Source organism: Sinohyriopsis cumingii, chromosome 10 (assembly GCF_028554795.1).
Source record: "Sinohyriopsis cumingii isolate HCF-2022 chromosome 10, ASM2855479v2, whole genome shotgun sequence".
Taxonomy (NCBI): Eukaryota; Metazoa; Mollusca; class Bivalvia; order Unionida; family Unionidae; genus Sinohyriopsis; species Sinohyriopsis cumingii.
The window spans coordinates 37,956,336-37,974,686 of record NC_142970.1 but is presented as its reverse complement, the minus strand read 5'-3'; the positions used below and the strand labels follow the sequence as shown (position 1 = coordinate 37,974,686).

The window sequence follows — 18,351 nt, the reverse complement described above, 5'->3', positions numbered from 1 at the left end:
ATGATGGAGGGAAGTTATCGGTTAAGAATTCAAATAGCAGTCTGATTAAGGGAAAATCTCCTTATTTTCAAAACTTTGGCCAATTCTAAATAAAACGAAACCACCTTAAGAAGTGTAAAATTCAAAATTGTTTGTTTCTTATGATTTATTAAATTTATCGATGACCAAAGCTATCAAACAGAGCATCAGCTATGAGAAAGCTTCATACTTCATGTATTACGTTCCCCTCTGAAACATACAATTTCTTATATTATGTTAGTTTCATCATTTTTCATAGCTAGTACACCCTGTGTTGTTAATGACTGGTGAAATCAGAGATAACTGATAGCACAAATAATACAACTCTTCATGCAATCTTAAATAGTAGTGAATAAAAGATGTAAAAGAAACTAAGCTGAATTTTTTTGTACAATAACTGCAGAATGTACATGCTAAGTACTTGAAAGAATAATAACGATGCACTGCCTATATAAACTGACCAGAACTCTCTCACTGATTTCATGAAGAATGTCAAATCTATTATAGAATAGAGAAATCCAAGGTAGACTGTAAGGAAGGCTTGATTGATTGATTGATTCATTCATTTTTAACGGCGTATCAGCACTGTTAGGCTATTTTGCGCCAAACAAATTGTTATTTGTATAATCTTTTAAAACTTATAAAAGGTCCAATATCGACCAGCGATATAAAAGAACAAATGGTTGAAATTAAAAACGGTAAGATGGTAGCGGTGCAAAATAAAGCTTCCCGATCAACGGGAGATGTAAATGTTCTATGTTAATGAAAAAAGATGAAAAGGTATTAAAATGGGACGGTATATATATTGCATAAAACTGCACAAGGTGATAGCATAAAAGTCAGAGTTTAGAGTAAATATTTACGGCTTTCAGGAACTCTATAATACGAGTGATGTTTATAGTATCAGAAAGTTCTTTCATGTCATGCACAATGTAATAACGATCGCGCGTAGGTTGTAGGTCAAAGCACTTTATCATAAAGTGCTTGACAGTGAATAGTTCATTGCAAGAATCGCACTCTGGTGGGTCTTCACCTTCAAGAATTACAAGGATATACACAATTATCCATTCTATTGCACACATAGATGGCATTGCGATAATTATTAACAGGTTCTGATATGCCTGGGGGCACAGTGTGTTTTGAAATGTTCACAAAGATTATTTGTTTTAACAGCTGAAATTTTTGTTTTGCAAAATAAATAAATGTCTAACATTTTAAGATCATGTAAAATTCTAAATTTGGGCACAACTCGTTTGCTAACATCTTTGATACTGCACACCTGTTATTGTTCTTGTTGAAATTTACATTGTGAATTAATACATGAAAACAATGTTATTTTTATTTTAGGTGTTTGAAGTGTATACAATCAAACAACACAAACATAGTAATTAGTGTTGATGGAGGAAAATGATATGAACAAAATGTGAGTGAGGTGTTATCTTCTGTCAGGACCAGTAAGTCTACAGAAACTGTACCTTTTCTTACTACAAGCGGTTGCAATAGTTTCCCATCTGTTAATATTCCAAAAGGATTTAGTTACGGGATAATTTATGAACACATTATATCAACTATAAAGGTGTACACATTTAACTCTGCCTCTGATAGTGAAAGTGAAACAACTTGACTGACTTCAATACATCAAAACCTATGTTGAAAGGTCGACAATATTTTATAAGTGGCTATGTGAAAAACTGAAAAGATAATTATAAAGATGACAATTATTTCTTAAAATCATCTGTATTGGCATCATACACGCAGCGAGTCGTGTAACATGTATCAGTGACTCTAGCAACACTCTCAGGAAAAGTAAGGGATGCATCTTGCGACTGTAATGCTTCCTCCATGCAATCATATGAAAGATTATACTCTGCAGTTTGGATATAAACCAGCAAACGTTTTACATGGAATGTTGAGAAAAGGTCTAAACCATGCTATTCAACATCATACAGCAAGAAATTAAAGGCAGGTTTAGAAACTATGATCATTGCGTGGCATTGAAATTAATGAAACAAAGTTTGTTAACAACTAACTTGCTACACTACCCGAATCAGGTTCAGACAGCATGTTCAGCCAAATAATGGAGATAGACTACCCAGATTATGAAGTTGACATGGAAATATTAAAGGATAGAACTAAGTTTGCCTAACAGTTAATGCAGTTTGACAAAACACAGTCCCCTTTGAACTATCACATACACAAGATCAGACAGAGTCAGAAATGTGGCACAGTAGCAGATTCTGTAAAATACATGCTTTTCTAGCAAAAGATGAAGCAGTTGTCCACACTAAAAGGGGGAAATATAATCTTCTAAACAGAATTCCTTGGGGCAAAGATTACCAGAATTAAAAAGTTTATAATATGGAAGACAAAATGAAGAGAAAGCTTTTCACGACTACGTGGCTGAAAATGCAGGAAATTATGTTACGATACAAAGAAGTGGATTTTGGATCAATTTTCTGTATCCAGAACTTGGATGTAGTCCTGATTGCCTGGTCTACAATCAAAACAACAAACTAATAGGCGTAGTTGAGATTAAATGTCCATTTGCTTGGGCAGGAAAAGATGCATTATGTGTAGATGAACTTAATGCAAATAAAAGAAACAATCTTTCTTATAATGCTATGAACGGTAGGCCATTTTTAAAGAAATCACATAAATATTACTACCCGGTACAGATGCAGATTGCACTTTGTGAAGTAGATTTTTGTGACTTTGTCATTTAGTCCTCAAAATAAATGATTCTAGAAGGAATATTGCCCGATATTGAATTTTGGAAAGATGTATGTTCAAAATTGATAAACTTTCATGATAATACCCATATGCCAAAATATATTGAAATGAGAATCCCCAAGCAACTTATGCCAGTTGATATGCAGATTTAGGATTTGAAGCATCGTCTATGTTTATATTGGTGCTGCACATTATAAATTTAATTGTATTAATTGAGAAAGTGGGACAACATAAAACTAATTATACAAATACTGAATGAACAATTTTACAATGACTTGTTTTATTTATAGTGCGTACATATATTCTTGTTTGCTGTCAATTGTTCATCTTTATGAACATTCATAAGAAAATAAGTTTCTTGATAATATAATGACATACAAAACATTGGTATGGAACTGCATTTGTATTGCTGCTTTAATCTTACAGCCTTCAACAATGGAAAATTTATATCCATATATACAAAAACTTCAAGCCAATTTTGGCAAGATGCTTCATAAATACATATATATGTATGACAGAAAACATATAAATATAATGAAGTAACTGACACTACTCTCTGTTTTGATTTAATCTATTTTGAATATGTAATTTTAATTCACGTTCCTGGAACATTTTGAAGAGTTAATCTACCTGCATCATTTCATAAGTTGCATATTCGTTTAGTTATAATACGCTTGTACACACAAGAAGTTTTAAAACTGATGACAACATATAAATGTTTATCATTTTGTAAATAACATCCTATCCTGAAATTTCAATGAATCATTTTACTTTACAAGAGGAGTTTGGTAGTTAACTAAAAATCCAATAACTTCTGATGCTACAGGTTTTCGGCTTAGTGGGAGAGTAGTACCTGTGATCGTAAACTTTTTCATTCGCTCAGTTGCGCTTTCAACGTGAATACGAACACACGCAATGCGTTTGGTCATGATATTTTCGTGAAGTGTTGATCGACTGTCCCTGCAAGAAATGGTGGAATGTTCAAATCAACTCTGCGAGACAATAAAACATCTTTAATCAAAATCCCTCTTCCCGCAATCACCAAATCTCCTGGCTCAAGTAAATCTGCCAGGCCAGATTTAACAAAAATATCCTTGTCCGAAATGCTGCCTTCGTACACTTCTGACAAAAGGTTAATGCTCCTGTCGGTGACGTTCCTACAAGACATTTTAGTGTAGCATGGTTTTTATTGGAAAAGTACATGTTCCCTTGCTCAGCAAAGTTCCTAGATGACCGAACAAATATTTCAAAGCAGTCTATGATAACCTTTACATTTTTGAATGATTTGAAACAAGCAGGCAATTTTTCTTTAATATGCATCTTTGATGGAAACAGTTTGTTTCCTAATCCATGCTGTTGTCGTAAATAAAAATTAAATCCATGATAGAAATGATACTTTGACTGACTTCAAATCTATAGACTAAGTCTTTATTAGGAAACTGTTGTCGTAACTTCATCAAGGTGAGCAATAGTTGATACTGAGGTGAGAGTTGTTTTGCAGGTGCAGTCTTCTGCTTGACTCTTTCTTTTGGTTGTGTTCGATTCCCTTGCCAGTATGTTATGCTACTGACATGATCTCCAAGACAGTTAAAGAGATGGTAAAATTGATCAACAGTTATTCCAGTGTAGAATTTGAAAAGTATATCGTTTATAGATAGATTGTCAAAATATGTTGGTGATGCAAGTCTTGTCTTTTCTTAAGGAAGTTTCAGCCTTTTTGGAATCATTGTTTCTGATTCTCATTTCTGTTTTATTGGCTACCACATCACAGCAATAGTAGGTAGTTTGTGTCCCAGCATCACAAACAGCGGTTGCTCTATACATAATGGTCTCTTCTGGTATTTACAAAACAAATCAAGACATAAGTAATTATGTTACATGTCAAACTTGAATTTTGAATGAATGAGATTTATAAGTTTGTTTACTCATGTTTGTATTTTTACCCTTCAAAGTAAATATCTGACCAAAGGTTCATACTATTAAATAAGCTGTCATTTACCTCTTGGTATAGATGATTTGGTGTATTGTTAAGGAGAATTTCAGAATCTGATGAATTTGGAAGTGGTGAGTTGTCTTGTTGTTGTTGTTGTTGTTGCTGTTGTAGGGTTTAACGCCATTTTTCAGTACACGATAGGCAATACATGGCGGCCAGTATTAATGGTGGAGGAAGAACCCGTGGAAACCCAGAAAAGAACCACCGACCCAGGAGAGACTACTGGCAAGGTTTCTCACATACCCACACTAGCCGAATCCGAGACTCGAACCCACGTGGACAGAGGTGAGATGGCAGTAATCCGTAACGGAAAGCGCTTTAGACCACCCGGCCACTCGGGGCCCCGGGTTTTCTTGAAAAGACACCATTACCTCTGCCACTTCCATTAGTAACTTTTTAGATAAAGTTGTGGCTCTTAGAGTTGGCGCCTTCTTCTTTCTATAAAATTGCTCAACCTGAAGAAAAAAAAACGTGAATATTAAGCATTGTTTTACTATGTGATATATAAACTGCAAGTTTTGGCAATATATAAGAATCAAGCCCCATGTGCCCTGTAACGTTGCCTTTTTAGTACGAGCGGTTGTTAATTTAATTGGATTTGACTGGCGTTATCTAGAGGATGACCTCCTTCGATATTATATCCCGGCGGGAATGAAAGATGAATAGAATTTCAGCAGAGAACTGAACTAGAATACTGGGAAGAAATAAAGCAATACGAGCCCCCTTTGACAAGCAAATAACAAATTTAATTAGAACAAATTAATAACGGCAATTCCCATTCAAGCTAGATTATGTCAATAGAATTTAACAGGAGTGTCCAATTTAGATTTACTTCATCATCGTAACGAGAGGTGAAAAGAGCGCAACGTTCACGATTGATTGCATCACCTTCCTTTCCTTGACCGTAAATCAACTGGGAAGAAATAAAGCAATACGAGCCCCCTTTGACAAGAAAATAACAATTTAATTAGAACAAATTAATAACGGCACTTCCAATTCAAGTTAGATTCGAGAGGTGAAAAAAGCGCAATGTCCATGACTGGTTGCATCACCTTCCTTTCCTTGACCGTATATCAACTTCGTCCTAGTTCATCCATCCTATGCTCTATGCTTTGCCCATTCATGGACTTCCTGGTCTTTTTATTCTGACCTCATCCTTCTTTTCCTCGGACTTCTGTCTTCAGACTGTCCCGTCTCTCTCCCAGAAAGCTGTTCATTAAAGGTCAGAATTGCCCATAATTTCTGTATACCCCTTTCTCTAGAGGTACTTAAATTTCACTCGCGCTACTCAGAGCGTGTTGGATATCCACCCACTGCGTAAATTCTGACTTAGTATGGTAGAGCATTGACCTCGCTTCCAGCGGCAGGTCTTGAATTACCACGTGAGCGTCTGTCGAATATAACCGTATTGTTTTTACATGTACTACTACATCTTCGATTACTATTGCATGAAATTCACAAATTGTAACTCACATCAATCATTAATCTACAATATTATTCAAACATTACAAAATCAGATATAATAAAGTAATTATCGTTAACTCACGATCATCTATATCGTCCTAACAAACAAAGGAAGTTATTTCATATAACCCTATTAAATCCTACACATATGAACATATGAACATTTGGATCGCGTGCAATCAATTCTGCCAATGAACTAATAACTGTAAAATTAACATTTAAATTGCATAACGATTCTAGCATCAACACTTTCCATGAAATTGAATAAAAATAAATTGCATAACAACTCTAGCATCAACACATTTCCATGAAATTGAATAAACGATACATAATATGGAAACCTAGTCAAAGTGTCACGTTGCCTGCCCGCGATTACGTAAGTCAAGAGCAAATGAATTGGTTAGAAGCCGTGTACATATGTTAGACCCCGCAGCTATAGTGGTCCTGTTCGTAATTGTTACGAGAGCCAGCTTTGTTGGGTGTCAAAAATCACATGTGGACGTTGAAAGCTTTGTTCAAGAACAAAGGACCCTTATTGGCGTCTTAAATCTCACCACATTGACAGACGGCCGGAACATTGTCTGCTAAGTTGAATAGAACAGGATAGAATCGATATCCAATCGGAATTGAGAGAGGGTGTGGTCACATTTCAATCAGAATTTAACTGAGTAATGTAGACTAGAAACGTCATTAATTGTGAAACATCGTGTTCGAATATTAAAGTAATAACTCCGGGAAAACCACTCGTAAATTGGCGGGAAAACGTAGGAAATTCTAAGGAAAGACAAAGCTTCGTAAAGGTCGGTGAGTTGTTTGCTCGATTGTTGCAAAATGTTACGGCATTGTAATTGTAATTATGTGCAGTATGTATTCTTCATTACTAGAATCATTAGTACGTAGAATTACCTTTGTAGTGTTTAATTTACATGCGTAGTTGAGAAATGAACTATGATTATGTAAAGAATTATGTAGACTGCTAGCTCGTTCTTAGAATTAATAAAGTAATTCGCTTTTTGGTTACTTCGCAGTAAACTAGTGCATTTATTCATGTGATGTTCTAGATTTTGCAACTGTTGAATTGGATCGTAACTTTGTAAAATGGTTGCAGTGTGTAAAATTAGTTAATATGGATATTTGAATATATGTGTACACTTGTGGGAGTATAACGTACAGAAATGCGTCTGATTGCTGTGCTATTGTTCAAAATAATCAGATTACGAATATACATACTGAAGTGACGCAATTTATTGATGTCTGTATGAAAAATAGTTGATACCGTGCTTTTATTAGGACGTTGTTTACAATATAAGAGCGTATGGGTATTTCGATGTGCACGAATGCGTGACCGAAAAATGTAATAGCCTTTATATGATGTATTGTTGGTTTAGTGTGAGACGAGATGGCTAAGGAAATATGCTAACGTCCTTGTGTTTTCACAGGAAGCTTTTAGGGGACAGACTTCCGGTGTGGAATAGTCCCGTATTTCTAGGAGAGAGACGGAATAGAGACTAGTGTAGAAGTCGATTGTGAATCGAAGTCTAGTCAAGGAGGAGGAGGAAAAGGAATCGATGAGAAGTAAATTTCAGAAGGAGCAGTCTAATCGAAGAAGTTAAGAGGGAAGTCGGAAGGAGAGAAGAAATTGGCGGGATAGGAAAGATACAGATGAGTAGAAATCAAGGACAGGTGGAAAAGCGATCTCACACTATAAATTAAAGGATGCAATAGGTTATCACTTGGTCGAGAGGAAAAAGACTGATTCGGAAATTATTATCATTTGAATATTAAATTCTATTAAATTGTTATTCTTTTGAATTTCACCTTTTGTATTCTCAATAATTTAACTGACGGCATTGTTGACTTGGGACTGGGAGCCTTACCTCTCTATCACTAATTTCACTCCCTACAAAATCGAATCCGGGGTGGGACTTCTATGGCAATTTAAATAATGTATTGGGAGCACCCCTCCCCAACCCTACCAAACGCCACATATATATATTTGCATAAAACAAACAATCACATAATAGGATATTACGTGAAACTAAAAGTGCGTACCTTATTGCTGTTCTCTTTCAGAACTTGTGTGTCCTAGCACTAAAACCTGTCTTTTTTTTCCACGACGGCCACCTGGCCCCTTTCGTGTTTAACGAGGAAATCACTATTTTATTTAAACCTCCCTGGAGTCGACTACACTTCCTCCTTATGGAAATTTTCAAACTAAAGAATTTCGACTAAGGCTGTCACTTTAAAGTCTGACTGCTTCTAAAGTGTACGCCATAACTTATTCTGCCCAATCGTAGGCAGCGGTCCCTAATTTTTCCCAACGAAATAATTCCTTTGATGAGGTTTAGACAGTTCAGAATCTGTGAACGACGGTGCGTAACAATTTCCCTTTGAAAAAATGATAAGTGGACACAGGTTCGTACCAAGCTGTTAGGGTTGGTAGATCAAATGTTTACTTTCTAAGGACCTTGTTAAGATACCCCTGTCGATTTCACTGACATGGAATGCTGCCCCTTTGAAATTTACATTCAGGTGGGGGAGATGAACGAAGAAAGGTCGAAGTGATCCTTCACAAAGACTCTTCTGGCTTAAATGCGATACAATTTTAATGCTCAGTTCATTCAACTTTAAAGTTCACTGCAATTCAAAATTCGACACTTCACAGGCCCCACATCTATTTCCTGCATATAACCACTTTTCACGCCTGTAGTAATCTACCATTATTTAGACACTTGCAAGGATAACATTTGAAAATGTATTGCAAAGATTTTTTTATTCTGATATCTGAGTTGATGGCAAGATCCAAATCCCCTCTAAACTGTGATAGTCTGTATATCATTCTGAAGTATACAAACAAGTGAGGCATGATTCCGTAAAAATCTATATATAACTGGTCAATTCAAAACTTAGCTATAAAGTTACTCAGTTAAATAAATTTTAAGTGTATTTTCTTATTTCTGTCGTATATTCGTTGTGTGTGTGTGACTGTATATATAAATGGAATCCAAAATACACGTGTCATATATTCACGATCTGTATCCACTATCGCTGTTACAACGTCCAAAGTCAAAATGTCTTGTAGCACCTCGATTTTGTCATTATTCAGGCGCAGATGCAATCTCTTCAACGTGTTCCACCATTTTTATTGTAATACAAAAGCCGGTTAATTTGTCCTACATGCTGCAGCTGAGTCTGCGAGCTATACATAGGCGTGCTACTTTTGTTAGCAATTAACAGTGTCGGTCGATCTCTGCTATATGTAGTCAGTTATTATTTTTACAATTTGGATTCAATAATGTCCCTAGTGTATAGAAGCTGATTTTGATTGTAATATACTATAGTATTTTGAATTTCTTTTGTAATTGTATTCGTATGTGTTTCATTCTTTTAGCATTATAAATTTAGATGTTTTTTCGTGTCTGGGTCGATTTACATATTGGAGGGGGGGGGGGAATGCTCTGAAGGATGTTCCTTTTGAAGTCATTTTCCCCTGTTCACAATGCGCCGTGCTGATACAATACTAGTCTTGTTTGCTTTTTTGTCTCTTTAAATTTTCCCTATTGTTTTCCATATGGGATCCTAGTTAACAGCATGATTGTTTATTTCTACTTTATTTAACATAATTTTGTGTCTTATTTCAAATAGGTACTGATATATATATATTTTTTCTGTATGTTTCCATATCTCTTTGTTTTCCCTATAAGGGTTTAGTGTCTAAGCTATTCTATAGATAGTTTTAGACTTAGTACTTTAGTAATTTTATTGTTCCTATATATTTACGGTTTGTTTTTCAAGAGCAATCCGAACTAGAATAAGTATATGTCTTGCCATATGTGTGTTGGGTGTTGTCGATTTTGCAGGCGATCTATTTGGTTGTTCATTTGTTTAACCCTAAGGTCAGGGATGTTTAGGTCCTCTTTATTTCCTTGTTTTTGGAGAGTGTGTTTGGCAAGTTGATGTATTTTTTGTCTCTCCATATGAAGTTGTATATGAGGGTTTAAATTTGGTTTATAATACGGTATTCAAAGTCTATGACATCATAGACATACCATATGGAGCTATACAGATAAGTTTTGGCTATTTGCACTTTTTCTATTACATTGAAGTGTCTGGAATCCTAAATTTGACTGTGGTAAAAAAAAGTCTTTCTTTATTTGAAAAAGATTTAGGTATTTACTGTTTTCACCGAAGAAAAGCCATAGAATTTTAACCTGCTTTTGAATTTTGTTTCCGGACCAAGGTCCGGGTGGTTTCCTTTTTAGCTTCCTATGAGGGCAATTTCCGTTTTCTGTGGGTTTATCTGGGACCCTGAGGCCTTACAGAAAGTTCATATTGATTCATTAGGTTTTGGTATGATTTCATTGGTTTTGGTATGATTGTTGATCTGTTATGAAATTGGTGCAATCATCTGCATGTTGGAAAGTTTTGCACTCGGTTTTCCTATTAGGAATGATGATCCCTTTAATTCTTCCATCTATTTGTATTGCCCTACTTAGAGCTTCGATTCCCAGTACATAGAGCATCATTGACAAAGGACATCCCTGTCTTACTGATCTCTGTACTGGGAATGGTTTGGCTTTTGCTCCATTGGTTTGTACTATAAAAGTTCATATTGATTCATTAGGTTTTGGTATGATTTCATTAGGTTTTGGTATGAATGTTGATCTGTTATGAAATTGGTGCAATCATCTGCATGTTGGAAAGTTTTGCACTCGGTTTTCCTATTAGGAATGTTGATCCCTTTAATTCTTCCATCTATTTGTATTGCCCTACTTAGAGCTTCGATTCCCAGTACATAGAGCATCATTGACAAAGGACATCCCTGTCTTACTGATCTCTGTACTGGGAATGGTTTGGCTTTTGCTCCATTGGTTTGTACCATGCAGGTTATATTGGTATATAATATTTTTACCCATTGTTGGAAACGTTGTCCGAAACCAAAAGCTTTGAGTATTTCTAGAATGTAGTTATGTTCAATTCTAAGGAACAGATAGAGCTGTAATGACTCGAGGAACGAACTAATTCTGCGCACGTCTGGTCTCTATATATACAGTTTTTTGTTTTCGATATTTCGGATCAGAACAAGGTTCTTGACCTTTCCAACGGAAACCGTGTGAATCATCTCGCTTAACTCATCCACTATTGATTTAATAATTTGCCTGTTCAGCAGTTTTCCACCAAATCTAAATTGCTGACCTTTAGATAAAAGAGAAATGTATTTTATGGATTTCTGCACCTGCTCGTAATGCGCGATCATTATAAAATATCATATAGTTGTATTACACAAACAGATAAAATGAATCTCAATATATTTTAGTGGAAAATTACTTTCAGTATAATTTAATGACAAATTACTTTTAATACAATTTAGAGAAAATTTCAATCTTGATAATTTTACCCAAAAATTCTGTCCTAATAGTCAGTTAAGAGCGTATTTCCAATTACCCTCTTGTTCAAATAAACACTCACCTATCTTGCAGGCAAGTTGACAATGTCACCTGCTGCAGCACTCAGTCCGACACAAACTGTAATTGTTTCTCATCTTGTTTATTCAATAACGCATTATTTAATTTTTGTAGATACATATATGTGTGCGTGCATGTTTGTGTTTTCAGATACATACGCACGTATTGATAAAATTCGAACTAAATTCATATCTTTTCTTATTAACGAGAAAAGGCCAATGAAAAATGCTATGCAATACTGTTGTTGATGTTGTTACATGCATTATGAATCACATCGATGAAATGAGTACAAATATCGTCCCACAGTTGTGTCCATTCTAAACCTTTTGATAGCTGTAATTTTGAGGAAACCGTATTACATACATGACAATCGTTTTAATCAAATCTATTTGGGTTGCATCAGTGAAGAAGGCACTTTTTCGTTGCATTTCACATGACTAAGAGAAATGCTAAACAATCAGGCAACTTAGGAAGATGAAATCTGAGATATTAAGAACAAAACATAAAACATGCATTACAAAATCTTCGTAATTTGTAACAATAATTTCCTGAAACTTTTGGCTTGTGTACATTGCTTCCAGCTTGTAAATGCAAGAAAAACAGAGAGGAAAATTTAGTGAGATCTAAACACGCAAGTATCGAAAACCCTAAAGTGTTGCAGGTGTGAATAAAATTGTTATAAGTTGTAAAATTCCCAAGTTAATTGGGCTATGGCAAATATCTTAAAACGGAAAATTTTAAAATGAAACAACAGCAGCAGGGATGGTGAACAGACCAGTTATGGAGCAAGTCTTCTTTGAAAATAAAGCTTCATAAAAAAAAAAAAAATATAATGTCAATAACTTCAAACCGAAACCTCCCTAATTGGGTTAGCTCATTTTGTTACTTTATCTTTGTCGTCGTGTTTTCGAATTTGTATTCGTGTTCGTTTACCCACCCGGACATTCATTGTTGGTCGTCACCCTCTCTGCTGATATAGTGCGTGCGTATATCAATAATGGAATCTCACACAGCTAGATTAGCTCGAGAGAGACTAAAGACAATTAAAATTATCTACCCGTCCATGATTCTGTCAAGCAACAACTATAAGAGCGACATGAGTCTCAGGTGGAATTTACAGAAGCTGCAGAACAATTATTTAAACCGGATGCGAAGGCTAACGAATGAGTTACGAAGGCTACTGAATTAGTTACGAATGCTACCGAATGAGTTACGAAGGCTACCGAAATAGTTACGAAGGCTACCGAATGAGTTACAAAGGCTACTGAAGGTGTTACAGAGGCTACCAAAAGTCTTCTTCCCACGTTGGAGCAAACAAAGAAGATTCTACTAGAACGTCCAGGTGAAATAGCTGCTGATCAACCAATGCAAGAAAATGCTTGAAGATATTGACCAAGTTCGTGCTGAAACAGGTGATATAGATGATCGTATTCCAGAGCCAGAACAGATCAAGAACCAAACAAGCAAGATAAAAAGTTGAAGTGATTAATAAATATATTGAAAAAAATGTTACCTTCATCGAAAAAGAAATTAAAACGTGAGTGAGTTATCTGCGTTTGCCGTGAACAGTTTCGATCAAAGAAAACAATTTCTGAAACCCGAGTATGCTGATGATTATGTAAGTCGTGAAACCTGATACAAATGGATATATCGCATATACTACGGGGTTAATCAGGCCAGAAATAGTGATCCAAGATAATGTAACAAATTTAGAGCATGCGCATTTGGTTATAGCGCCCCGTTTTAAGGAATTCTTAGATTTGTGTGATTACTTGTGTGATCATTGGAATTCGGCGCAATGGAAATATCCCTAGCCCGAAATAGTTAGCCAATTACTAGGAGCGAACGTCACGGAGTGAAGTGTTAGTGTATTTCCTTGATACCATGGTTCACTGGTAATGAATTCAGGCCAAAACCGAATGAATGTCCCTGTCGTAAGATAGTCCATATTAAAATCTAGTGGTGTACATTGGTGGTGTGACTGTAGTGGCAGTATTTACGGTAGGAATCCGATAAATTACACAAAGTAATAAATAAGAAGGGACTTGGCAGATACCGTTTATGTCGCCATTGGGGGCAATTATGGTGCATTTATATTGGCGAAATGTGTCTGGAAAGCATACATTGACTGGCCTAAGGTGGTGGAGTTAAAATAGTTCCCAGTGTTAGGGGATACTCGTATATTTTCTAAGGCGTGAACGGTTGGCGGTACGGAAACCTGATGAAGATAAACCATGCAGATGTGCGGTTGATAGACATTTGGCAAGTTGTCTTATCTGTGGTCTTGCATTAATTAGAGTAAAATTTATGTATAGAATGGACACGTCGGGCTTTCTTATTTACAACTGAAGCTTTATGGAAGTCTTTGGAAAGTTGGGGTAAACTTAGGACTTCTAGCGAGAATCTCGCCAGGGTTTGACAACTGCTCGGTCAAGGAGCGACCTTTGGCTTGTAGCAATATATTGAATTTAATCGTGAGAAAGATGAATATTTTGAGGAAGCTGTCATACTACTTTATGTTCCACCAACGTACTTGCCAATGTTGAACAATTAGAAATCCTTATTGGAGGAAAACGAGCCGGTAATAATTCTCCAGAACTCACTAATGAAGCAGTTGCTATTTGTCAGAGATTATTCAGAGGCAGTATCATAGACATTAATGTTTATCGGTCTGTCATCGATGAAATCGTTGATGATTACCGCAGTCATTAAGTGTATACAATTAGATCAGTCACAAGAAAATAAGATGATTACTGTATACATAATGCTCAGCGTGGACCTGTAACGGTCAGGGTGATAAATTCTCGATTACCGACATATAAAGCAATCTACGATGATGGACTCGGAGATGTTGTTCAGGGTCTATTTAGAAAAATAGCCCCAAAAGCTATACCGATTGGGGAAAAAACTGGGAATGAAAGCTATTGACGTTGTTCGTGATAAATGTATTAACAGCGCATGTTACATGCTGTGCAAACAGAGTGTTTGCATGTTATATGTTGTGTAAACAGTGCATGTTGTATGTTGTCCAAACAGACTGTATGCATGTTATATGTCGTGTAAACGGTACATATTGTATGTTGTTCAACAGAGTGTTTGCATATCATATGGTGTGTAAATAACGTCTGCATGCTATATGTTGCGTAACCAGTGCATGTTATATGATCTGTAAACAGTGCATCTTATATATTTTATAACCCGAATGTTTGCATGTTATATGTTGTGTAAACAGTGCATGTTGTATGTTGCGCAAACAGTGAATATTGAAAGTTGTGCGAACAGAGCCTTTGCATGTCATATGTTGTGTAAACAGTGCATGTTGTATGTTGAGTAAACAATGAATGTTGTAAGTTGTGCAAACAGGGTGTTTGCATGCTATATGTTGTGTTGACTGTGCATGTTGTATGCTGTGCAAACAAAGTGTTTCCATGATCTATGTTGTGCAAACAGTGCATGTCAGATGTTGCGTAAACAATGTGTTGCATGTTGTACGAACAGAGTGTTTGTATGTTATATGTTGTGTAAATAGCGTCTGCATCCTATATGTTGTATAAACAGTGCATGCTATATGTTGTGTAAACAGTGCATGTTATATGTTGTATAACCAGAGTGTTTGCATGTCATATCTTGTGTAAACAGTGAATGTTGTATGTTGTGCAACCATTGTTTTTGCATGATATATGTTGTGTAAACAATGCATGTTGTATGTTGTGTAAACAGTGTATCTTGTATTTTGTGCAGAGTCTTTGCATGTTGTATGTTGTGTAAATGGAGTGTTTGCTTGTTATATGTTTTGTAAACAGCACATGTTGTATGTTGTGCAAACAGTGTTTGCATGTTATGTGTTGTGTAAACAATGCGTGTTGTATCTTGCGCAAAAGGAGCGTTTGCATGCTAGATGTTGCGTAAATAGTGCCTGTTGCATGTTGTGTAAATAGTGCCTGTTGTATGTTGTGTAACATATATCAAATAAAGTGGAGGCTCTCCAAACAAAACTGAATTTACATCTGTACATAGCATTAATAGCTGTCAACAGTAACATATTTTCAATTAAGAATATTTTTATCAAAACTTGAATTGACACCAATAAGTATATTGCCCTTCTTTATGATATTACAACCTTATCAAAATGGCACTTACGAAACTGTGGCTAGTGCTTGGCATTTACATCACATATAGCGAGGATGTTTGTTTGAAATGAGTGAATATTGGATATAGTTTATCGAGTTGTAGAAAATATGCAAGTTTTTTAACACTCGATGAAATATATCCACTATTTACTGATATCAACCATATTTTAACAATATGTTACGTTCAAATGTATCGGCTAGCAATTTGTACAACATACAAAGTTCGGAGATTTCGTACTGGATTCCATTTGATGTCAGTGGAGTTTCTTTTTGGAGTTTTTTTGCGTGTGTTCTGCTATGTTTTGTGAATATGCGCACATAAAATTTAAACAGTAACATAGTTCTTTACCTTCCCAATCCAAAAAAAGTAGTAAAATAAGACAATAGAGAGATTGCACCTTGTTGGATTTAAACTTGGCTTGTCTACAATATCAAGTATCTATGATTAACAATCAACTAGCATGCGTCAATGAATAACTTCACATTTCTTGGTCATAATGTTGTCTGTGTCAATGGATGGGCAGTGGGAAACTATGAAATTATTTCATTCCAGTGATTTATGAAGATTATTTCACTTAAAATAATCAATAATTTACATACTAGCGTAAATTATTTTCTTATATATCTTTTGATATATACAAAAAATATTTCAGTAAAACAAAAACAACCCCATATTAATCGGACCAGCTGTTTAATAGGAGTAATAATAGCAAGTTTTTCAATAGGGCCATTGTGTCCAACATATCTAAGACAACTGCCACTACAGCCATGTTAAAGATCAGACAAAATACCTGAGGTTAGACAATTACTATTTGAATTAAAGATCAGACAAAATGCCTGAGGTTAGACAATTACTATTTGAATTAAAGACAAACAACATATTGCAAGATGTAATTTTGTAAAAGAACTTATTTAGTATAACATTCTTTTCAGGAGGTGTCATCATTTAAGACCAAAAGCACATCATCACGGCTTGTGTTTTGCAAAATGCAGGAACAGCTCTCATGACAGTGTTGAGGAGAGTTAGGTGGCAGTCCGGCAGAGTGATCTCCCTCTGACATAAGGATTGGTGGCTTAACAAATAAATAGTTCAGCCACTGCAGGAGTGTAAGGCACGCTCTCTAAAATGGATGGAACTTCAAGGAGGCTGAAAGGGTGTATCATGATTGGAAACGTATTCGCGAAATAATATTGTTACGTGTTTTGGCTCTTAAAAAGTAACAAGAAAACGGTGTAGACAAAACGCTTTGTAAAAATTAACAAATAATTTATTTCCCTAGAAAAACATGGTAAAAATGAGAAAAAGAACTTACGGTTTTACGAATCAAATCCAAAATTAATTCAAGAATTAAAAAATGGAAGTCCTATTATTAAAAAGGCCTAAATGAATATGAGTTCGAGTCCCGATGAAATCCAAAATAGAAGGCGATGACGTCTGTTACAACCTTCAAAGTGTTGTTTTGTCAAACGTTATTTGTTGAGTCACAGAGGAAATTAATCCAGTTTTGAATTCCGAATAAATTTCACTGAATGTCTTTGTCCAGAAAATATGTATTAGTACTTATATATTTCCAGGGAAAAAACATCACTTGTATTCCATTAAATAAAATATTATCTCAAACTGGTCAAAATAAAACACCTTGAAGTGTCAATGATTTAGAGCCCGAATGCCAAAATTGTATTCAGAAAACAGTTATACACTAATTTAAGACGTAAAACAGATTCCCGTATGTTGGTTACAATATTTAGCTAGAAAAAAAGATAGTTTCTTTTTTAAATACGTCACCCGAGCGTAAAGAAGAATAGGTAAGATGTGGTGGGATTTACATGGCCTTACCCCGGAGACACCTTCAACTTAACCTGACTGTAGAAGACTACATCTGTCGGGGAGTGGCTTCGAAAAGGGGGTGTTTTACTTCCCACAAATCAACCGGAAGTCGATAAGTCATTCTTATGAAGATTTCTTACTATCTGAAAATGCGAAAGGTTGTGCCACAGCTATAGGTACCACCAGATCGAGTTGAACACTTTGGGATGAAGATCTCTGAGAGAATGTGGACTCAGGTCTCCACCGAACGGCATGGATAATATCAGTTAGAGAACAGTTCCGGGCCAAGACGATGCTTCTGGCAACTACTCTAAATTTGTGAGCCAAAATGCGTCAAAATTCATCTGATTTAGAATTGTTTCTCGATATGCAGAGCAAATAACCCACTTATTCCAGGACAAACGGGTCTGCATTGTCATTTTTGTCTATTTTATATTATTACTGCTCTACGAACCAACCACAATCGAGTTAATTATGGGATGCAGTCCGACATACTCTTAAATTTGTCTGAGCTCTCATCCTTATATTTTCCTACGACCTTTTGGTGGGTGTTACTAAACAGTGGATAATTTTCCTGCTACTCGCTGGTGTCACATTCATTTAGCAAACATGGCGCGGCCATATACGCATTAACGCCATCGGTTGTGATGTGCATCAATAATGAGTCTTCGTCTGTGTACTTCATGTTGATGTTGTCACCGTATCGTAGTTTATCCTGTCATG

At 35.7% G+C, this 18,351-nt stretch overlaps 1 pseudogene; it reads right to left on the bottom strand.

The window, feature by feature from the left end:
* Positions 1–3,515: 3,515 nt before the first annotated feature.
* LOC149789890 (uncharacterized) lies at positions 3,516–11,087 on the bottom strand (annotated as a pseudogene).
* Positions 11,088–18,351: the final 7,264 nt, after the last annotated feature.